The sequence below is a fragment of the Panthera tigris genome, chromosome A2 (genome assembly GCF_018350195.1).
Source record: "Panthera tigris isolate Pti1 chromosome A2, P.tigris_Pti1_mat1.1, whole genome shotgun sequence".
In the NCBI taxonomy this organism is placed as follows: Eukaryota; Metazoa; Chordata; class Mammalia; order Carnivora; family Felidae; genus Panthera; species Panthera tigris.
This window is the reverse complement of record NC_056661.1, coordinates 34,856,242-34,880,592: the sequence shown is the minus strand read 5'-3', so window position 1 is coordinate 34,880,592 and position 24,351 is coordinate 34,856,242. Positions and strand designations below refer to the sequence as shown.

The window sequence follows — 24,351 nt, the reverse complement described above, 5'->3', positions numbered from 1 at the left end:
CGGCAGAATTCACCAGGAAGCCATCTGAGCCTGGTGCTTTCTTTTTTGAAAGGTTACTAATTATTTATAAATGTCTTGAATAAATACAGATTTAGTTCGATAATTTATTATTCTTTCCAGGAGTTTTGATGGCTTGTATCTTCCAAGGAATTAGTTTCTTTTGTCTAAATTGTCAAATTTTGTCAGCAGAGATTTTTTTGCAATACTCCTTTAATACCCTTTTACTGCCCATGGTTTCAACAGTGATGACCCATATTTCCTTTCTGATAGTAATTTGTGTCTTCCCTCTTTTTTTTCTTGGTTAGCTTGGCTTTGGGTTTATCAATTCTATTGATCTTTTCAAAGACTAGCTTTTTGTTTCATTTATTTTCTCCTCTTATTTCCTGTTTTTAACTTTATTGACTTCTTATGGTTTTTTATCTGCTTATTTTAAGCTTAATTGCACTTCTTACTGTACCTTCCTAAGGTGTAAGTTTAGATGATTGATTTCTTCCTTTTTAATATATGCATTCGATGCTATAAGTTTTGCTCAAAGCACTGCTTTCACACTATCCCACAAATTGGGTGAGTTGCATATTCCATTTGATTTAGTTCAAAATATCTATAAATTTTTCTTGAAACTTCTCTGACCCATTTGTTATACAAAAGCATGTGGTTTAGTTCTAAATATTTTGGGATTTTTCCGCATCCTTTTACTGATTTCCAGTTTATATCTTCGCGGTCCAATCCCACTTCCTCCAGGTCAAATAAGGCTCTTATAAAGCTGTTTCTCTTGAAAATTAAACCTTTGTTATGAAGAATGCCCTAGGAGTATTTCAAAAGAGTTATTTTCCCCTTCCACCTGAGCAAAACATGAGGGCTTTTTCCTAGGATCCCACTATGAAAATCTGGTGAGCTTCCTCAAGGTAAAATCCACCTTGAGGAAGCAGGAGGGAATGTGAGCATTCCCTTAAAATTGGGCCCCCAGAAGTTTCAATTTAGTCCACACTCAGAAATTCATTCCTACCACTTTATGGCTCCAATGTCTTCTTTATCTTCCCTGTATCCTTTGCCTGTCCAGCCATTGAGACAATGATTTGCCTTCAACTCAATTCTTTGATGGGTCAAAGAAAATTATTGGGGGGTGTCTGGGAGGCTCAGCCGGGTAAGCATCCAACGTTGGCTCATGTCATGATCTCACATTTTGTGAGTTCGAGCCCCACATCGGGCACTGTGCTGACATTACAGAGCCTGCTTAGGATTCCTGCTTAGGATTCCTGCTTAAGAATCCTGCTTAGGATTCTCTTCTCTGTTCCTCCCCCTCTTGTGCATTTGCTGGTTCTCTCTCTCTCTCTCTCTCTCTCTCAAAATAGACAAATACTTTTTAAAAAGCTATTGATTTTCAGTTTGTTCATCTTTTTGTTGTAAGTGTGGGAGTCGTTGACAAGTGACTGTCAAACATTTGGCATATCAGAGCTGAAACTACAACTTCATACATTACCTTCTTAAATCACCCATTTTTTAAATTCTTTTTGGAATCTTTTTTGTATATTTCTGATCTCAAGTCACAAAGCTCTTGACATTCAGTAAGGCTTAGTGAGAATGCCCTGGAATTATGCGCAGGTTTCTTTCAACTCCATTATTCTAAAATTCAATCATTCACAAGTCTAAGAAAAGCTTGTTACAAATGCGAATGCTGAAGTGGAAGAAGCTGAGTAACTTACCTTCAGTCACACAGCTAGTTAACCCCAGAGAAAAAGCTAGTATCTCTAGGGTCCTCTTCACCCACCGTTTCTGCATATTTCCAATGTGTAATTTCATTCTATAATATCCTTCCAAAATAATATAAGACGGTGAGGCTGTAAACAGTGTAGTTTCTGTTAATACTTTATCTGGTTGCAAAAAAAAATTGTTATAAATCTACATGATTCAATATTAGACACATTTATTTGGTTCCCTTCCTTGTAGATGTATTGACATAATTAATGGGAAAATCATTTTAAGGTATTAAAAAGTAAAACTTCGTTACAGTAAAAATGAATATGATTAATGACATAAAGTCCCATTTTTCCATTAAATAATTTTCTCTTTAAATACTGAGGGATTCTGACTGTACTTCACTGGTTTTTAAAAAATAGGTACTTCCTAAAATGCAACTATTTGTTTAGTCTGTCTCTAAAGAAAATAGTTAAATGATACAAGTTCATGACATAAGTGTCCATGTTGGATATGTGTGTAGTGTTTAGACAAAACAAAACACAAACAAACAAAAATGTTATGGAAAAGAATGTGAATTTAGCTAGCAGCGTGTCTTTGAAAAGGAACATGTTAATTTGTAGCCTCTCATCTGCGTACTACCCCATTTTCTACCTACCGAAAAGATGTTCATTTTAAGGCACCTACAAGTCTGAACTGTTAAGAAGCTGTACTCCAGAATCAATGTTGGTTTTGTCTCCCATCCCTTCATAGACAGCCCTTCTTTGAAATCAATTCCTCTTTGGGGCTAATTGTTTAAAAGCCATGACTTCATTTCCAGGTTAAATACATGCCTGTACCTCTCTGAGAACTAAAAGAAAAATACTAAACAGAAAGAAAAGAAAATCAGTATTTGAGTACTATTGTCAATTTATTGAAAAATGTCTAGAATACTAAGGTATTTCCAAAGGCAAATCTTTGGTGTGACAGATGCATAACAACATCCACAGCTGAAGGGTCTTTCTTAGAAAAGCATCCTGTAGCTACTTTAACAAGAGTACTGGGTATCATCTATAATTCATGCAAGTATATTGAAGCTTTCTGCTGCCATCCAAGAAAGATGGTTTTCAAAGCTACAGAGTGCAATAATCCAATATTCCTTGTAGAGACTTCCATACATCTCATACAGATTTTACACTAGAGATCATTTCCATGCTGAAGTCCTCAAGAACACAATGTGATATTTTCACAAAACACAGATTTATGCTACATGGGTTTTTTGCAGGCTTGGGGAACAGCCATTAGATCATCAAATGGAGGATGTATTTCTAGCTTTCCTTCATCGACATTACAGGGGTCACTACAAAATGAGTAGGTGTCTAAATGCTTTAAGAACTTCATTTTTCTGTTCAATATATTTTTCAGCGGCAAAATGAGTTTGATGATCAGAGCATACGCTTGGCGGAAAGCAAAGTGACCGTAAGAATAATTCGATCGTTTCTTTTAAAGTATGGAACTTAGGAAACAAGATCAACTTCCGTTGAATTATTTTGCAAGCCAAAAGAGGTGAGCTTCCTAGAGTGGTTTCATTATTTGTCATTACCAGAAAGCGATAATGCCATAAGCAACCATTAACGTGTCGTCATTGTAAACTCTGAGAAATACTACGGTGCATTGGAAGAATATGTAGTCAAAAAATAATAGTCATAATTAAAGCCATTTTTCAATGGATCAGTCTAGGCAATATCATATTTAATCGGAATTCAATTATAGGAAATTTTCTAAGCCCAGTAATCTTCAAGTAGCCACTTACGTCCAATACTTCTCTCCTTTCTTTATGAATTCTACCAAATGGCATCAGTCTTGCACAGTTACTACTGAACATGGTATAAAATCTCTTGTCAGAGTTTTGCCAGTAACTGGAGAGAGAAGTTACCCATGGTAGAACTGAGGAGTCTTTACAACCTAGGGCTATACTGCCACAAAGTGTGTATGAAAGAATATTTGTTGAAAGATATCAATAAATGAACAAACCAATCGACACACTAATTACCTTAATGAATAACTGAATTTTGCTCTGACTGGTTTGCTTTTCTCATGTTTTTAAATTCCAAGGCTACAGGCTTTTGAAGTAAATTTTTATTATTACAGAAGAGGTTTAGAAATAAAGAAAAGTTACAAAGATAGTACCTCCATTCCCATATATTTCATATCCTTCCCCTATTGTTAATATCTTACAAAAGTATGGTATGTTCATCACAATTAATGAACTAATACTTATGTGTTATTATTAACTAAATCCCCTACTTCGTTCAGATTTCCTAAGTTTTTACCTAGCATCCTTTTTCTGTTCTAGGATTTCATCTCAGATGTCACATTATATGAAATCGTCATGGCTCTTTGGTTTGGGACAATTTCTTAGCCAAATTTGTAATGACCTTGAGTATTTCAAGGAACACTGGTCAGGTGTTTTGTAGATTGTCCATTGGGTTTTGTCTGATGTTCTTGTGGTAATTAGACTGGGCTATGAATTTTTGGAAGACAGACCACAGGTAAAAAATCATTCTCATCACATTAGATCAAGGGTATGTGCCAGCAAATATGACTTATTACTGATGATATCAAGTTTGATCACTTGGGTGAGGTAGTGCTTGTCAGACTTCTCTGCTGCAGAGTTATTTTCTCTCTTTCCACACTTTCTTCCTTGGAAAAAAGTCATTGTGCACAGCCCACACTTAAGGAATGAGGGAATTATGATCTACCTTCCTGAGAGTGAACTGTGTAAATAAAATATTTGGAATCTTATGCACAGGAGATTTGTCTATTCTCTTCAATTTATTACTTTTTTTTATTTTTCTAATGTTTATTTATTTTCGAGACAGGCAGAGTGTGAGTGGGGGAGGGCAGAGAGAGAGACACACACAGAATCCAAAGGAGGCTGTCCACACAGAGGCCAACGCAGGGCTCGAACCCACGAACCGTGAGATCGCGTCGTATGCTGAAGTCAGACGCTCAACCGAATGAACCACGCAGGCGCCCCTATTCTCTCCAATTTATTTATTCTATCATTAATTTATATCAGTATAGACTCATGGACATTTATTTTATGCTTTAGGTTATAATCTGATATTACTTTATTTTGTTACTCAACTTGTTCAGTGTTGGCCATTGAAAGCTCTTTTTTTTTAAAATTTTTTTTCACATTTATTTTTGAGAGAAGAGAGAGAGAGAAAGAGCATGAGTCGGGGAGGGACAGAGAGAAAGGGAGACACAGAATCTGAAGCAGGCTCCAGGCTCTGAGCTGTCAGCACACAGCCCGATGGGAGGCTCAAACCCATGAACTGTGCGATCATGACCTGAGTGGAAGTCTGGCGCTTAACCGACTGAGCCACCCAGACACCCCAAGAGCTCTTTTAATTGATTTCTGTTTCCCTTTTACATACCTCTATCATTATGGATTTTTTTTTCCTTTTTCAGGACAATTTTTTTACTACCTGAATGTAAAAATACTCTGGTTTTCTTGTTTATTTCCTACCTTAGTCCTAGAATCAGCCTTTTTCCAAAAACTGCTTGTCCTTTGTTTGGGAGAATGGTATTAGAAACCAAGATCTTAGGTAGCAGTAGATTCTACAGGAGTTGTTGTTGTGGTGGTGGGGGTGGTCGTTGTTATTTTATGTATATATTCATAGGATATTGATAATCCTTCCTCTGGTGGTCACCATACGTAACTTTTGCTAAATTATCTGGAAAGTGGGAATAATTCCTCCTTCATAGTCATTAGCATAGGACATAGTATAAAAACAAAACTGTAGCTCTAAATGGTATTACTCCCAACGACTAGAAATGAAGCAAATAATAATAATTTTGTTTCTCAAAGTCTATTTTAATTTGCTAGAGGTTTTGTTTTTGTTTTGATGTGCTTTCCTTGCCTTTTCAAATAGACAAAGAAGTTAGAGACTACAATTCTAGGCCGAGTTCTGTTATTAAAAATAATTTAGCCCAATCACCGATTGTCCCGTTTTCTCTAATGGTTACAACACTGTTTGCTCAGTCTAAGACCACAGGATTAGTCTGTAGATAAAAGTGAGATTAACCAAAGTTTATACAAATGTATGGATGGCAGTATCACTATCCTTTTGGTCAGTGTTAGTACTATTAACCTCTGACTCTTTTGTTGCTCTTCTGTCACTTCATTTTTTTCCCATTTCTCCAAAAAGTATTCATGATGCCATCTTGAATCTTTCCCTTAACATGAAAGTGAATGATACCAGGTTTTTAAAATCTAGTATCTAAATTTAGATGTAACTATTGCTTTCAAATTTTATTACGGGGGATCCAAATTCAGCAACTATTTTAGATGCTTAAAATTCAGTTCACATCTTTCTAATTTATCCACAGATAGTATTTTAAGCTGCTGAGCCTTCTTAGTTCCTTCTTGAGAAACTTCATTTAAACCAAGTATCACCAAGCCCACTGAGTTACCAGGTCATAATGAATACGGGAAGATAGATGTTTGACACAGCAAGAGATGACAGGAAAGTGTAGCGTCTCAAAAATGCCCACTTATCAAATTATTGATGCGAAGCCATTGACTATGATCCTAAGAGGCAAGGCCATCAACTGTTTAGACATGATCAGAGAGCAAAGTCGACGGGTTTTGCAATCTGATCGTCTTGTTTTCCTTTACCAAGGTAAAGGAAAGGAGCTTCACCATGCCTCATAGACTACAAGCAATATCAGTATTAACTGCATGAATGAAGTGCATCTCCTTACAGTGCATCAACCCTAGGAGATTAATGTAATTTTTTACTGGTCTATCTGCCGAGGAGTATGGGTAAGGGAGAGTAAATATTTATCTCTAAATTCTTTGTACCTCACTTCCTTTAAGATACCAGTCATATCCCATGGAATTTATCTTAAGACTTATCTTAATTTATCTTAAGACTTAAGGGCCACATGTTGAGAAGTAAATTGAACTAGGTTCCCACGCTTAATGTGTTAAAAGTCATTGCTATCTCATGATTTACACTTATAAATAGCAAATTCAAGTTTAACTACTTGCAGGCACTATTTCCTGTGCGTCACCTAATCTCTTAGACCTTCAGTATATCTGAATTCTAAAAAACCAAATATATTAATAATCCTGTGACGGATATGGTATTATTTATTGATGAATGGTTTATTTTAGATTTGCCACTTTAACTGATTTGTCAATTTCTATTTCTTCACAGTCTCCTAGCTACCCTTTTTTTTTTTTTTTTGATAATGGACTCCTCTACCAGCATGAACTTCATAGCAAATTCATAACAAGGCTATGCAGAGAGAGAAAGCTTCAAAAATCCACATATACATGTATTACCTGGAGATTTTAGAAGAGAGTGGAAAAGACATTCTTCCCCACTGACTATAGATATTGTGCTTGATTTACATCTTACTGTAACAGATACAAGAAAAGAAGAATTTGAGAGTTTCTGACATTAGGCACCTCTGAAGAATCTTATATCCTAGAAGTTCCATTGCCTTCTCAGTCAGAAATACATTGGTTTTTTCACGTGGGCTTCCGAAGGACCATTAAGAACCAACCTGAGGGGCATCAGAGATTCTGGTGGACATGGGAGCAAGGAGTGACAATGCAGTGCATTCTAGTGCAAACTATTTTAAAAGACAAATAGAGAAGATAGAAAATGAAGGAAATACATCCACCCAGGGCCTGTTAAATATCCCTTTCTCTCTAACTCTCCCATTTTAGCACAAAAGGGGACATGGGCTGCCACTCTCTGCTCATGCCTCATGAAGTTGTAGTTAATAACAAAAATCTATTTGGGGAAGTCAGAAGAATTCTTAGCTATCATTCAATTAAGCCATCATGTCTGGTTTTTTCCCTTCATGGAACAGCAAAGAGACTATTGCTCTGGTGTCCAGTGTTTCAGACAAGCCACATACTATAATAAGCCAGTTTTAAGTGATGAAGTCCCAATTCAAACACACATTTAAAAATGTATTAGCATATCTATATTTCTTCAAAAAGAACACATATTTGGAATAAATAAAGAGCTCTCATAAATCAATAAGAAAAGGAGAGATAATGCAATAGAAAAATGGGTAAAAGACTTGAATCCTTCATCAGAGAAGGTATCAAAATGGTCAATAAACATAAATTAAAGGTGCCCAACCTCATGAAGCATCTGGGAAATGTAAAAACCACAATACAAATTCATCACCTAAACAGAATAATAAAATAAGTGAGATGGAAAAGCTCAGTGCTGACAAGAAAGTGGAGTAATCAGAACTCTCATACATTCCTGGAAGAATATCCACTTAGGACAACTATTTGGGGGTTTCTAATAAAGCCTAACATATGCATTCCCTGTAAACCCGTAGTTTCATCGCAAGGTACATTCCTGGTGGAATTGTGTGCAAATGTTCACTGAAGGTCATGTTCAAGGATATTCATGGCACCACTATTCTTGATAAACAAAAAACTGGAAACGTCCACCAACCACAGACTGGATAAACTGTGTTAATATTCACACAACTGAAAATTATACAGAAATGCGAATGAAAAATCAAATCTAATCTTGTCCACACACATGGACAAGTCTCATGAGCAGAATGTTGGATGAAAGAAGTCAGATGAAGAGGACTATATATTATTTGATTACATTTGTACAGAGCTCTTAGAAAAAAAAAAGCACTAATATATGCTGTCAAATTCAAGACAGCAATTTCCTCTGGGAACTAGTTGAAAGTAGACAAGAGTCAGGGTCTTGGGAAAGCTATAAACTTTGGTGTCCTGATCTTGCTCCTGGTTACACAGTTGTGTCCACTTTTTTAAAATTCATCAATCTCTACACTTAAGATTTATGAGTATATGTAAAACAACAACTGTCTCTTTTTTATTGAGGTGTAATTGGTATGTACCATTATATTATTTTCAGGAATACAACATAATGATTTGAGATGTTTATATATTGTGAAATAATCACCCCATCTGTTACTGTACAGACTTACAAAACTTTTTCTTGTGATGAGAGCTTCTTCTTCTTCTTTTTTTTTTTTTTTTTTTTAGAGAAAGTGTATGTGCAAGTGGGGGGGAGGGCAGAAGGAGAGGGAGAGAGAGAATCTTAAGCAGATTCCAAGCCCAGTGTGGAGCCTGATGCGGGCCTTCATCTCATGACTGTGAGATCATGACCAAAATCAAGAGCCAGATGCTTAACTTACTGAGCCATCCAGGCACCCCAAAATGAGAGTTTTGAAGATCTACTCTTATAGCAACTTCTAAATATGTGATATATTGTTAACTGTAGTTGCCATACTGTATATTACATTCCCACAAATTATTTATTTTATAACTGGATGCTTGTACTTTTTGATCCGCTTCACCCATTTCACCCATCTCCCACCACCTGGTCTCTGGCAACCACCCCCTGAAATTGGCTCTTGTAAATGAAATACCCAGCGTTAACCCTCAGGAAGAGTTCTGTACAGGTACCCGAATCATGCCATTAGTGATTTCTCTTTCTCTCTCTCTCCCTGTCTTCCCTGCTGTCTTCTTCATTGGCTATTGTTTTTGTTTTTAATTTTTTTTAATGTTTATTTATTTTAGAGACAGACAGACAGAGCCCAAGTCGGGGGCAGGGGACAGAGAATAAGAGGGAGACACAGAATCTGAAACAGGCTCCAGGCTCTGAGCTGTCAGCACAGAGCCCGACGCAGGGCTCAAACTCACAGAACATGAGATCATGACCTGATCTGAAGTCAAATGCTCAACCCGCTGAGCCAGCCAGGCACCCCCCTTCATTGGCTATTGTATTCGACAGGCTCTTCCTGTATGGTATGATGATGCACACTAGGAGCCCCAGGCTTACATGCTATTCAGTTAGAAACAAAGCAAAAAGAGAGATCTTCTACTCTTTTGCACGGTGAAGATCAAGAAATTGAGTCCAAATGGATCAAACTGAGATATATATCCAACCCTGTACAAAACGATATGAGCAGGGTGTTGAACTATAGTGAAAGAAAGAACTAGGTCATATGTCCATCTCATCAGCTCTCAATACTCGCGGTTGACTGCACTCCCCTATGTAGTTCTCACAGGAGGGTCTTACAATATGGTTGCAGTAAGATAGATTTTTGGCTCGGCTGGACTCGTCTTGAAGACTTCCTTCTCATACATCTGTCAGAAAAGGCTTAAACAACTAGGGCTCCTTAGCATCTCCTTCTATCTCTATATCGTCTTTCTTCAGAGCGTTTCCTGAATGGTGGCTTCAGGACGGCTAAAAATGGTGGCTTGAAGAGTGAGATTCCAAAAAAAGATATACAGGTCACAAATAAGTATATGAAATGTATATGTGTTGCTCCGCGTCATATGCTTTCAGGGAAATGCAAATTCAAACAACAATGAGATGTACTACTGATGTATTAGAATGGCCCAAATCCAGAACACTGACACCACCACATTCTGGCAATGATGTGAAGCAACAGGTCATTTACTGCTGCTGGGAATGAGAAATGGCACAACCACTTTGAAACACAGTTTAGTAGTTTTCTCTCAAAACTAAACATACTTGTATCTTATGATCCACCAATCACGCTCCTTGGTATTTACCCAAATGAAAGCTTTGTCTACATAGATACCTGCACATAAATGTTTATAGCAGCTTTGTTCATAATTGCCAAAACTTATCTTTCAGGAGGTGAGTCGATAAGTAAACTTTGGTACATCTATACAATGGAATGTATACAGTACTAAAACGAAATGAGCTGTCAAGCTCATGAAAGAAGCTCATGAAGTGAGCTATCAAGCTAAATGAAAGAAGCCAATATGAAAAGGCTACATACTGTATAATTCTAACTATATGATATTCTGGGAGAAAAATACAAACAGACAAACTGTGGAAATGGTAAAAAGATCAATGGTTGCCAGAGCTGGGGAGGAGGAAGGGAGACAAAGGTAAAGCACAGAGAAACTATTTTGTATGATATACGGTGGCAGATACATGCCATTATATTTCTAAAGCCACAGAATGTACAACACCAAAAGTGAACTCCAATATAAACTAAGGACTTTGAGCGATAATGACATGTCAACAGAGGTTCATCAATTATAATAAATGTCCCACTCTGGTGGGGGATATTGACAATGTGGGAGGCTATGGTTCTGTGGGGGGAACCATAAATACACGGGAAACCTCTGTACCTTCTGTTCAATTTTGCTGTGAACCTAAAAATTCTTTTTTTTAAGTTTATTTATTTATTTAAAGAGAGAGAGAAAGAGAGCACAAGCTAGGGAGGGGCAGAAATGGAGAGAGAGAGAATCCCAAGGAGGCTCCACACTGTCTGCACAAAGCCTGAAGCCGGGCTCAGAAACAGGAATCACGAGATCATGACCTGAGCTGAAACTGAGTCTGACACTTAACCAAGTGAGCCACGCAGGTGCCCCTAAAACTTCTTTAAAAGAAAAAAAGTCTACTTGAAGAGAGAGAGCTAAGCAGAAGCCACATCATCTTTTACAGCCTAACCCATGGATTGGCCAACTATAGCTTGTGGCTCAAATCTGACCACACACCTAATTTTATACAGTTTCATCAGAACACAGATGACCTCGCTTGCGCTCCATGCTACAGTGGGTGAGCTGTGTAGTTATGACAGAGACAATATGGGTATGGCCTGAAAAGCCAAAAATATTTATTCTCTGGCCCGTTACAGAAAAAGTTTGCTGACCTCCGGCCGGGACTCAAATGTCACACAGTGTCATTTCTGCTGCCTTCTATGCACTAGAAGTCAACCTCTAAGGCCTGCCCGTGCTCAGAGGAGATGACTTTATGGGTATCTCACCCCAGTGTGGAGCCGCCTAATACACATGCATTGAGAAGACAATGAGGGTGTTGTTGGCTACAGAAGGCATGGGGGTGCTAAGCTGACCCAAGCAGAGAACCCATTCTAGGTGAGATAGTGTGTTTCTTAATTTTTTTAAAGGTTTATTTATTTTTGACAGAGAGAGAGAGACAGAGCATGAACGGGGGAGGGGCAGAGAGAGAGAGGCAGACCCAGAATCGGAAGCAGGCTCCAAGGTCCGAGCTGTCAGCACAGAGCCCGACGCGGGGCTCGAACTCACGGACCGCGAGATCATGCCCTGAGCCGAAGTCAGACGCTCCACCAACTGAGCCACACAGGCACCCCGTGATAGTGTGTTTCTAAGTCTCTGGGCAGGTTAACTAAGTTGAGAAGCTACCGATGGTGTATTCTTTTTCCAACTTAATTAACGCTAGAGCCCACATCAGGGTCGTAAGAGAAGAACTTATTCCTCTCCAAAATTATACCTATTGCTCAGGGGCACTTATGCTGAAGTCATTAGGACAGCTTTTACAATGCTCTAATTGAACTGCCTGGACACAGAAGAATTGTTTCATGCTACAGGAAAATAGTGGGGAGAATTACAAAAACGGCATATCAGAAAAAATGCAACATATTCTCAGGCTTTTGAAATGTCAGACTTCTGGGCACCAATTTATCTGACTTACATTACAGGGCTACAAATAGTCGGCAACTCTTATTTGGCCATTTTTCATAATGAAAATACATTTCTAAGTGCTATTTTAGCTCAATAATGATTGCACAGATCTATTTATTTTGCGTTTATGTGTGTACAGGTTGGGGGGAGGGAGTGGTTCTCTAAGTAATACCTTGCCTTTGGCAATGGTGGGCAACAGAGGAGAATGTATTATACTAATCAGATTGGATCACTTGCTTAGTGAGGAGAATTTAATCTGAATTTTAACAAAATACAAAACATTCAACATTCGCACGTAAAATTAAGCAGTCACTGAATTCCTTCTACAGAAATATGACACTATCATCTCTTCAGCTCTAAGGTAATGGAGAAGCCTGAGGGCCATTATCATAATCTTGAAGAGATTTCTTTTGATTGTATTATGCCCAAAGAGGCAGCTTACAAAGTGGGTTGGAAATGGAGGAGAGTCTTCCACTGCAGGAAGATAGCAGACTTCTTTTGACTGACCACACTTCTCATAACAATAGGTGCATATTTAGTATGAGAGAAATATTGGCCAGCAGAACTTTATGAAACATGGGCAGAAGTTGATAGACACAGTATTTTTACCACCTGTATTTCAAGCGTTGGTGTGAATGGGGAGATATTTTTAACTACCTTTTTAAGCAGGCTCTTTAATGAAACATTTGGGCACATGCACCACTCTTCAGAAGGTGGGCACAACATGCAGAGGACCTGTCACAGAGTAGATGCTTAACAAATACAAGCCGGATGAGAGCTAACACTCACGTAGGGCTTATACATAGCAAGTAACATGGTAAATGCTGTACACACGTTCCGTCTTCACAATGATTTTATCAATTACAATGCGATTATATTTATTTTAGAGGCAAGGAAATCAAGCCTTCATAAAGCCAAGTAAATTGTTCAAGGTTACACGAATTTGATTTTTGAACTTAAGGAAACCTGATTCCAGAGTTTGTAATCTTAATTACTAGGTGTTACAACCACCTAATGGATGGATGAATGGGTGGAAGGATAGAATGATAGATAAGTGGTTGGGTGGGAGGACAGATGGGTGGATGGATGGACGGACTGATAAACGGAATAATCAAAATACTGTGATAAGGTAGAGGAAGGAGTAAGATCATCTAACTAGCTATTGAAGAAGGATAAATAGAGTCCTGAAGAAGACAGATGTTTCCAGGTGGAGGAGATAGTAATGGACTTCCCCAGGCAGGCAGGGGAGCAGGAGCAAAGGCAGACCTCCAAATCCCCATGAAATCTAGAGGATGACAGCTAGATCTGCCTGAGTGGGGCACAGATCCTAGAAGATCCAGGGTAGCAGCCCAGAAAACAGGCTGCTGAGTAGGAGTACATGGTGAGGGGTCTGAAATGTCTTATTGAGAAGTTTGGGCTTTTTCTGCAGGCAGGAAAAAAAAACCTTCAAAGGTTTCTTTCTTAATGGTGAATAACATTTACTGAGGACCTACCTTGTGCCATCCATGAAGTGCTAATATCCTCACAAGAACCCTATCAAAGTTAGGAATAGCTATTATCCCTTTATTTTATAGGTAATGGAGTTGAGATTCAGAGAGGTTCAATCTCACTGAAGTCAGACAATCTAAAACTGCTTGAATCTACATTTGGACACGGGCAGTTCTCCAGAGTTCCAGAGCTAAACAGAGCAAGAGCATGGCATGATTACATCTGTGTTTAAAGAGATAACCATGGAAGCAGTGTGGATGAGACTGAAACGTAAGAAAGAGAAACTAATTAGGAGGCTGTTTATGTTTAGACAAGAAAAGCTGTGGAAATGAACCAAGGCAGAGCTTCTCAACCTTGGTACTATTAACATTTGGGGCTGAATAATTCTTTGCTTTGGGAGCCTGGGTATTGTAGGATATTTAGCGAAATCCCTGGCCTCTACTTAGTAGATGCCAGTAGTATCCCCTTCAAGCAACCACCACCACCACAACAACAATAAAGTCCCCACACATTGCCAGATGTCTCCCTGGAGGGCAAACTGTCCCTGGTTGAGAACCATTGAGCTAAGGGATTGATGAGAAAATGGAAAATAGGATATTTCACAAATATGATCAACAAGGCCGAGTGATCGAAAGGTAGAGGGGCTCAAAGATATGTCCACATGTGTAACACAGTCATGGTAATAGTCAAGTCAGTACTAACTTCAAAGGTTCAAAGCTCAGCATCTAGATTTCAGTCTTGGGTTTGAAACCCAGCTGTGCCACCTACTAGTGGGAAAACTTGGGCAAATTACTTATACTCTGTAGGTTTTAAAAAGAACATCCTAAGAAGAGGGGCGCCTGGGTGGCTCAGTTGGTTGAGCGTCCGACTTCGGCTCAGGTCATGATCTCATGGTTTGTGGGTTCAAGCCCCACATGGGACTCTGTGCTGACAGCTCAGAGCCTGGAGCCTGCTTCAGATTCTGTGTCTTACCCTCGGTCTGTCCCTCCCCCGCTCATTCACTGTCTCTGTCCCTCAAAAATAAATGAACATTTTTAAAAATTTTTAAAAAAGAAGCTCCTAAGAAAATATTCGCAAATTACATAACCAACAAGGGGTTAATACTCAAAATATACAAAGAACTCATATAACTTAACAACAACAACAAAACAACCCAACAACCCAATTAAACAATGGGCAGAGGATCTGAATAAACATGTTTCCAAAGCAGACACATACTGATGGCCAACAAGCACATCAAAAGATGTTCAACATCACGAATTATTAGGAAAATGCAAGTCAAAACCACAGTGAGATATCAATCACCTCACACTAGCTAGATCAGTTATCGTTAAAATGACCAGAAATAACAAGTTTTGGTAAGAACATGAGAAAAGAGAACCCCGGTATGTTGTTGGTAAGAATGTAAACTGGTGCAAGGGCACAGGGGTGGCTCAGTGTTCAACTCCTGGTTTTGGCTTAGGTCATGGTCTCATGGTTTCATGAGTTCAAACCCTGCATTGGGCTCTGCACTGGCAGCATGGAACCTGCTTAGGACTCTCTCTCTCCCTCTATCTCTGCCCTTCCCCCATTCACGCTGTTTTGGTCTCTCTCAAATGAATAAATAAAAAAAGAAACCCTTAAAAAAAGAATGTAAATTGGTGTAGACAGAATGGAAAACAATATGGAGAGTCATCAAAAAGTTAAGAATAGAACTAACATATGATCCAGCCATTGTATATCCGGGTATTTATCAGAAGAACATGAAAACACTAGTTTGAAAAGATACATGTACTCCTATGTTCATAGCAGTATTATTTATCTTAACCAAGATGTGGAAAGAACCTAAATGCCCATCTATGGATGAATGGATAAAGAAGAAATGGTACAGGAATACAATGAAATACTCCTCAGCCATAAAAAGAATGAAATCTTGTCATCTGTGACAACATGGATGGATCCTGAGGCTATTACGTTAAGTGAAATAAATTAGAGGAAGAAAAACACAAACAGTATTATTTCACTCATATATAGAATCTAAACAAAACGAGTGAACGAGCGAAACAGCAAAAGCAAATTTATAGACATAAAGAACAGGTTGGTGGATACCAGAAGGGAAGGGGTTTGGGAATGGTGAAATGGGTGAAAGATGGTAACTAGACTTTTGAGATGATCACTTTGTGATGAATAAAGATGTTGAATTATCATGGTATACCCCTGAAACTAATATAATGTTATATACCAATTTTATAAATATACGAATATAAATACAAATAAATATATAAATATACAATTTATATAAACGCAACATAAATTTATATTTTAAAATAATGTAAATATATGTATATACATATACATATACATATATATATATATATATATATATATGATGATAGATAGAGATGACAGAACATCCTAATAGCATTTATTTCAAAAAGTTGTTGTAAGGATCAAAACAGGATACTATGAATCAAGGGCTTAGCAGAGTTTATGCTTTCAGTAAATGCTCAATAAATGTTATTACTAGCCAGTAAGAGAAACATAGGGAAGCTCCTTGAGCCCCAGTTTGTAAAGTTCATGGTTTGAGAGTTTAGTGAATGGTCCCTGAGAACTCTATACATAATTTTACATCAGATTAAATATTCTCCAACTCATGAAAATTAAATTTAAAAAGAATATGTAAGTGAACACTTATTTTGATACCAATTTGGGTGTCTGGTATATGTATGTATATATGTGTGTGACTCTGTGTTTCTAGGTATATTTATGAGTGTACGTGTATATATACACTAATCAGGTATTTGGAATCACACCAAAATATTAATACCAATTCATCCAAATTCGATAGTAAGGTTATGGGTGAATTTAATTTTTTTTTTTGTTTTTCTATTTTCCTTTAATTTGTTCCATGATGAATAAGTATAACTTTTGTAAATAGGAAACAAAAGCAAATGGTCTAAAATGTCTTCCCTTAAGATATATTAAGAGGCTACTATGTACCAGACACTGGGCTAGAAACTGAGGATATAATAAAAACTACCCTCCCCTTCCCCCAACACACACAGACATATGCATATATACACACAGGAACAACAAAAACCTCAATAAATCAAATGTGTATACCAGAGAGCTGGAACTTGAAAAACCAAGTTCAAATATAACAATGATACTCCGAAAGCAATGAAAATGGTGGGTTTTAGCAACACCATCCTAATCATGTTCTTAAGTCTGATAGAAGATCCAAAAGAATTTTCTAATTTTCCTATTTTGCAAGTGGTTCAGCACAAAACACCATCATCCTCTTGTTTTTAAGATTTTGCTTCCCCTATTTAGTAATTCCTATCCTCAAGGAATATAATGCAATTTTGCAATGTCCAAACCAGCCTTGAGTCTGATGAGTAGGGAAGCTCCCGTGAAAATTATAATTTTCCACAGAGAGACTTATTTCAGTAACAAAGGATTTCTTCAGACAGTGCATAAGGGGGTTTGTATTTAAAAATAAAAATCCCCGCCTCCCTGAACATTTAGGGAAATTTAAAACTCTATGCGTTTTCTCAGCTCCCACAGGCTTCTGAAAACAATTTGGGCCTCAGGAAAATTCTTCAACATTCTGACTGCTTAAGGCGGAAGTGCCTGCATTTGACTGACTGTAACAAGGTTCTGGCTCAAAGATGTCACTCTCAGTTTCAACTGGTATCAGTGTGGAGAGTAATGGAAATGATCAATTAAAGATGCTCACTCTACCCTGTGCATCCCTTTTAATTACGTACATAGTCAAAGGATGGGCTTTATAGAGATGACAGGATAGCCACTCTGTGTCTGCCCCTTGTCATTCTTTCCCACTGCTGTGTTTCTGGAATTAGGCTTCGTGTTCTGCCATCTCAAATATTTTAATACTTTACTGATCTTGAATGTGTTTAGCCATAGGAGGACAGCCGTAAAATAAAATTTTATAGCCAACAAAGTCCTTTATAACTAAAGTTTATTGCACATTTTATATTTTGTTTAACAACACATGGCTCCTTGAGACTCTGAAATAAACATAACTTCCTCCAGTTGCAGTTTGTGTGTGTTCTTTTATTCCTGGAGAACTGATTCTGTTAGTGGGATAGAAAGAATTTCTGATAATTGGCCAGAATGGCTGAAAAGTTAAGGGGTAAGCGCTTCTTTCTCCAAAAGTATTGAGACAAACTTAATGCTGAGAAAAATGGCCCAATTTCATATCTGCTCCAAAAATATATGCATTTTCCACGCAGAGTGACCATGGACTTGCAGTTTTTATCACTATGGTGAGGTTTTCAATCCATTTCAACCAACAAGTCAAGAAACAGACACCTGATCAAATTAAAGGACCCCATTTACTCATCGAGTCATTGATACGTATTTCCAGCAACAACTTTTCTTGTCTAGCTACCGTCTGTGGAAATGTTACTTTATAAAAGTGACAAAATTATTTCCTGTAGTGAAAAAAAATTTTTTATGTTTATTTATTTTGAAAGAAAGGGCAAGAGACCGCGTGCAAGCCGGGGAGGGGCAGAGAGAGAGATAGCGAGAGAGAATTCCAGGCAAGCTCCGCACTGTTAGCACAGAGCCCTATCCCCTGTCCGGGGCTCAAAATCACAAACTGTGAGATCATGATCTGAGCTGAAATCAAGAATCAGATGCTCAACGGACTGAGCCACCCAGGCATCCCTGTAGTGAAAATATTTTAAAGTAATTAACATAATCTTAATTACTTCATTGCCAAGTTGGCACGGGTGGCCCCAGAATTAATGGAAGAATTTTAATATAATGTCAGACATTCAAGTAGTTTCTATTTTTCCCAGATTGAGCTAAATAACTGGCTTAAGGTTTTGGCTGTTTTTGTTGAGAGTGTATAGAAATCAAAAACAAACAAAAAAAAAAACCTCTAGATTTTTCCATAAGACAAGCTGCAGAGAGAACTAGCATCCCCAAAGAGTATAATGTATGGAAACACATTCATCCTGGCTTTATTGCCCAATTCTGATACTATTATTCAGATGACCAAAAAAGCATGTTATTCAGTTGCCCCGTTACTTTTTAAAAAATGGATTAAATTTCATTTCTGAGGTCCCTCTTTACTCTGATTTTCTAGAGTTCTCAATAAAATACATTAACCTGATTTGATCCCAACTACACTATTATCACAATTTCATATTTCATTCCCTCATCCATATCTCCCACCAAGATTTATTAAACAACCAACGCTCATTTAGACCTCAATATCCTGACTTTCTTGTCACCACTATTTCCTCACAGGATGTATTTCAGGATATTCTTGGGAGAAAGGGTTAAGGAGAATGCTAACCGCCATACAAAAATAAACCACTGATCTCCTTGGTCTTACTGAGCTCTTGACCTATTTTTTTGCCTGAATAGGGAGGAAAGCGATTCAAAAGCCTTTAACCCTCATACTCAGAAACAGAATCTAAAAATATACACATCTGATAGAAGTTCCTCACCACCTCTTCTTATCTCCAAGGATGAGCTCACTGAGTCTTAGAACAGGAGCAGTGTTAGAGGGGTCACGATTTCTAGATGCTGACTTCGGATTTGCAAGACTCGGGCCATTGCTGTGAGATGCTGTATCTTCTATAAGGCCATCTAAAGAACTCAAATATATCACAAAGAGTGGAGTTTAGTCCTTGGATTTTTTAATGACTTGTTTCCCCAGATATCCTTATGGTTAGGAAGTTCATTCCATTGTCTACCTTTCCTGGCTTCAATTTAAATGTATTTTTTTCCAGTCTGTTTCCTACTGAGATGGAAATCTCATATACCCCTCAGAACAGCGTTTTTTACCCTTGAATATAGTTGCTAAGGTGCCCTTCAACCATCATTATTGTAAGCCATGTATCCTCTGTGATAAACATAATTAAAAACTGCTCCAGGGCCTTCTTAAAGTAATGTGATATTTTTACATTTTTATGCCTGGTGTGGGTGATGTTAAAGCAAGTAGCACTGGGATGAAAAGGTAGGAGGGATATCAAAAGATACCCTCTATCCTTAGCACTCCCTTGATGGAAATGACAGCCTTATTTGTTTTGTTAACCAGTGTATAATTAAAAGTCAATATTCAAGATCATAATAAAAATCTGTATAACTACTCATGTTATGAGACTGAGGCTTGGAAGGAAAATCCATTAAAACACAGCCATGTGTAATTTACAAGAAATCAGTAATAAAATGTTTGCTCTCGACATTATCTGCAAAATGGTCTGTATATTACCAGAATAAATCCATATTACTTGGAGGCTGTAGATAAACATCCATAGGCAAAGTTCACATTGAGGTTATCTGCCTCATGCTCTGAAATGGGGAGTGCTATTTAGAGGAGATAAATTGTGGTTTACTTCTCCAAGTCTCAAGTACCTCGTGCAGAAATGAGTTTAGTTCCTGAGAGGGTATCTGTCATATCCAAACAGGAGGGAATACCATTACAGGGTTGTGCCCACTGCCGAAAAGGATACAGCTTTTGTCCTTAGTGGAAAACAAAAGGAAGATTGTTAACAGTTAAAAGCCTTGAAAAACACTGATGCATTCAGCAGTAGAGTGATATCTTATTTAAAGTCGCTAGTGAATTCACCACTGCCCATGCATGTGAAACTGTTCGTGAGGCTGTACCTTGGAATTCTGAAGTTAGAATATTTTTACACATAGAAAAAAATTTAATAGCAACAGGATGGAACCCTGAAACATCCTAGCAGAGTTTTTATGAGAGGTCTGACACCTCTCAAGGCAAGAAAATGGACAACAATCTTTAGATAATAGTCAATTTCCTCACATTAACTAATGACTGTTATTTTATGCTATTTAAATTAAACTCTAAGTGCTGGGGAAAGGGGGTGAAAACAATTTGTCTCTTTATTGTCATTTTGTCTTCTTTCCCCTCCCTTGGTCACTTTTCTCCATCAGCAGAGGGGACTTCTCATCCCATCTGGTAATGCCTACTAACATCGATCTGTGATAAAAAAAAAAAAAAAAAAAAAAAAAAAAAAAACCAAACAACTCCAGGTTTAGAACTCTATGCTTTGCTTTTGATATGGAAATGAAAGCTCTGAAATTCACAAATCCCAAATCTTTCTCAGTACGTTTGACTTTCAAGAACTACTGTGATTCTCAAAGTGTGGTCTGAAAATCAGCAGCGACAATATCTCCTGGGAACTGATTAGAAATGTAAATTCTGGGAGCCTGCCCAACATCTACTAAACCAGAAACTTTGAACGGGTTTCAGTAATAGGGCCCAGTAATTCGTCTCGTAGCGAACCCTACAACTGCTTCTGATGCTTACTAAAACTGGATAACCACTGCTATCTGGCCTCCAGAATATTCTTCCTGAGGTTCAGAGCCCAGCCATGATGTCTTTGTTCTGGATGGTACCTGTCTTCCCCTCAGCCAACAAATGCTATGGACCTCATGGGTGGGGAAACATAAGGCAAGATTTACTTAAGTGAGAAAAAGAACTACATTATATTTCAGAAACATTAATCCCTTGATATGCATCCCATTCAGAAAAAAAAATTTTTAGCAAATCTATTTGGTCCTTATTTTCATGAGCATTTCTTATTCCCACAAACCTATGTCTCATTCTCTTTCACTGCTGCCAGAAAATATAGTTAGTCCAAAGTTGTCTATAGCTCTAGACCCATTTGACACTACTGGTATTAGAGAAATAATATATTGCATAGTACAGCTAGTATAAAACTGGCATTCTGATAACATAAATCTATAAGCTGGGCACCACTAAACTCACTAGAACCATGTTCATGAATAATCACGGTGAGGACCTCAAGACTTGGACGTTCTTCTGAGTCATGAAAAATACAAATACATCAAGCTACACCGACTCTAAATTTAAGTAATAAGTGTATTCTGTTATCCTCTCCAGATTTGATAGTTCATCTCCATGGTTTTAGCTCAATTCAACATGACTGATGTTGATCCAGTTTACTGGCAACTCTCTGAGCCTATATTTTTGACTAAGCAGAATGCCCCTTGTCCTAACACGAACACAGGATTTGGGGATTAATGCATGGATATCACCACGATAAACAGAGAAAAAATAGCTAAGGTTTGAGTTCCCGGACTGTGCACAGAGCACTTAAGCAAACAAAACAGCACAACAGGGTGTTTCAAATGTGTAAAAGAAATAGATACTCAAGATCTGTAGACACTGCATGAATTAGTATCTATGATAGTTCACAACTTTGACATTAGCTCCACTCCGTTTGAGAGCGCCCTACCTTTGTAAAGATGAGTTTTCAGCACGTACTCTGATAAAAAGCCAAGGCCACATAAAAATCACGATGGAATGCAAATAAAGGATGGTGGGTGTTCTCTCTGGCACCAAGATTTGAAAAGCGGTGTAGTACCTGACAGGCACACCCATCTGTCAGTCAATATCTATGGTTGTTTAAAATTGAAGTAAACATTTTTTGTTGTCCAGTGCACGTGTGTTTTTTCTAACAGCTACTAAATTGTTAGGACATAAATATGTTATACATTTTAAATTGTTTAGACCTGGGGCACGTGGATGGCTCAGGTGGCTAAACAGCTGACTTCAGCTGAGGTCATGATCTCATGGTTCGTGAGTTCAAGCCCTGCATTGGGCTCTGTGCTGAGAGCAAGGAGCTTGCTTGGGATTCTCTCTCTCCCTCTTTTTTTTTGCCCCTCCCCCACTTGCTCTCTTTCTCTCTCTCAGAATAAATAAACATAAACTTAAAAAAATAACATAAATAAATTATTTGGACCTAACTACTTAATAAAACTCTTGGCAATATACATATATATAGATATGGATATATATAGATATATATAGTTGTTGTTCATTTGTTTTTTGTCCTAAAGTTACCATTAACCATTAACCAGTTTGTGGGTCTCAGGGCTAAGGGAATTCCCCTCGTTTGGAATCACACAGAATAAGATATTCACCACACAGGTGGTAGGAGCCAAAGTCTGTCAAGGTTACAGTCGATGTCAAGAATTCAGGTCATTGCCGTCATGAATCCTTCATTAGCCCAAAGCCTTTACTTCCAGCATAGCAACTGTTTCTCTCTGCCTGATATTATAATGAATCTTTACACATCAATCTCCCCCATCAAACTATATATTCCTAAGACTTGTCCTTGTTTCCACACTCTCCCATCAAACCATCTATGACACGTTCTGAGATCCTCCCTTGGAATCAAGCAACTTTTAGATTCAGATTGAGGCTACTCTCTCAATTTCCTATTTAACCATTCTGGGATCCTCAGATTTCAGTTGGGGTCAACCTTTGTGATGAGGCCTCATGCTATTCCCATGAACTTGTTTAGCTGATCAGGTGTCAAAAGTCAAGTTTCCTTTAAACCTGAGGGTTGGGGCCCAATGGCCTGGCTGGCCCCCTCTTTCAGAATCTTATACCTGTGTTATACTTAGTGAAGGAATCGATAGATGGATGCATGGATGGATGGATGGATTCTTCCCAAAACATTGAACTGCAGTTTAACATTACTGCCATCAGTCTTCTATGTTAGCAAACCAAAGGTAGCACACAAGAGTGGCCAACACAAACACTGCTCTTCTTAACACCTGGGAAGACCTCTTCTGAGAAAAGCATTCTTTAAAGGGCTACACCAAAACCATCAGCTTAAAGATTGTGCCTATCTTAAGAGTCATGAAAATCTTTTCATCTGTTTGGAAACAAGGTTTTCTGATCAATTCACTGTACATGAGAATACCTTCCTAACCTCCCACATACTCACCAGGAGGGGAACTGAGCTCTGTTTAAGGCATAGTTATATCTAGGTCATCTATCCAAATAAACACGATTGTCTCAACTTGTACATCTGATCATATCTGCTAAAACTTTGCTCAGGAAGACACCTGGTTATTGGAGTAGAGGAGGAAGACTAAGTTAATCAAATGATTCCATGTAATTAAAGTTCATTGATGCATCCCCTAGATTTCTTAGCAGTGTGTGCTTGCAAATGAATTGTATTCCACTGGTTCATTTGTTAATTAGTTGTGTGGAACATGAAATTCATTTTTCCATTAAAAAAATACTTACAAAAAGTAGTTACATTTCCAGTCTAGCCTCCCAAACTTACCTACGCAGTAACTTGCTAGAATAAAGTAAGTATATTCACAATGGGTTCATATTGCCTTGATGTACATGGTTAAACAAAGTAGAAAAGATAAAATTGAATAATAATTTCGTTTTTAAAAAATGTAACTTGAAGACTCATGCTTTGAAAAAAGATAGTTTTAATAACAAAAGTGACATATGTGCTCGTTCAGCAGCACATATACTAAAATTGGAACAATACAGAGAAGATTAGCATGGGCCCTGCACGAGGATGACACACAAATTCTTAACACAAAAGGCATGTGATAGGAGAAAATTTTCAGGAAAATTCTGAAATAGATTTTGGGAGAAATCTGAACCTTTAGGGTCCTATCTCCAATTCAGAAGAGATAGTTAAATCAGAGATAGCAAAGAAAGTCTTGGTGTTTATGGGATTAATTTTCCCCTGACCTCATTCTCTACTCAGATTATAACTTCCTCTGTGGACAATAGATACATGTTGATCTATCTTCCCAGCATTCCTTCCTTCTTTCACTGATAGTGTCTCAATATTCCTCTATGGGAAATATTCCTACCCTTCCCTCAACTTACGTAGTTCAATAGAACTGAC

General features: G+C 37.9%; 1 non-coding gene across 1 annotated transcript; it reads left to right on the top strand.

The window, feature by feature from the left end:
- Positions 1 to 23,941: 23,941 nt before the first annotated feature.
- LOC122236756 lies at positions 23,942 to 24,047 on the top strand. The gene has a single exon (XR_006215008.1). It is a non-coding gene; the product is annotated as a U6 spliceosomal RNA (small nuclear RNA).
- The last annotated feature ends 304 nt before the right edge of the window (positions 24,048 to 24,351 follow it).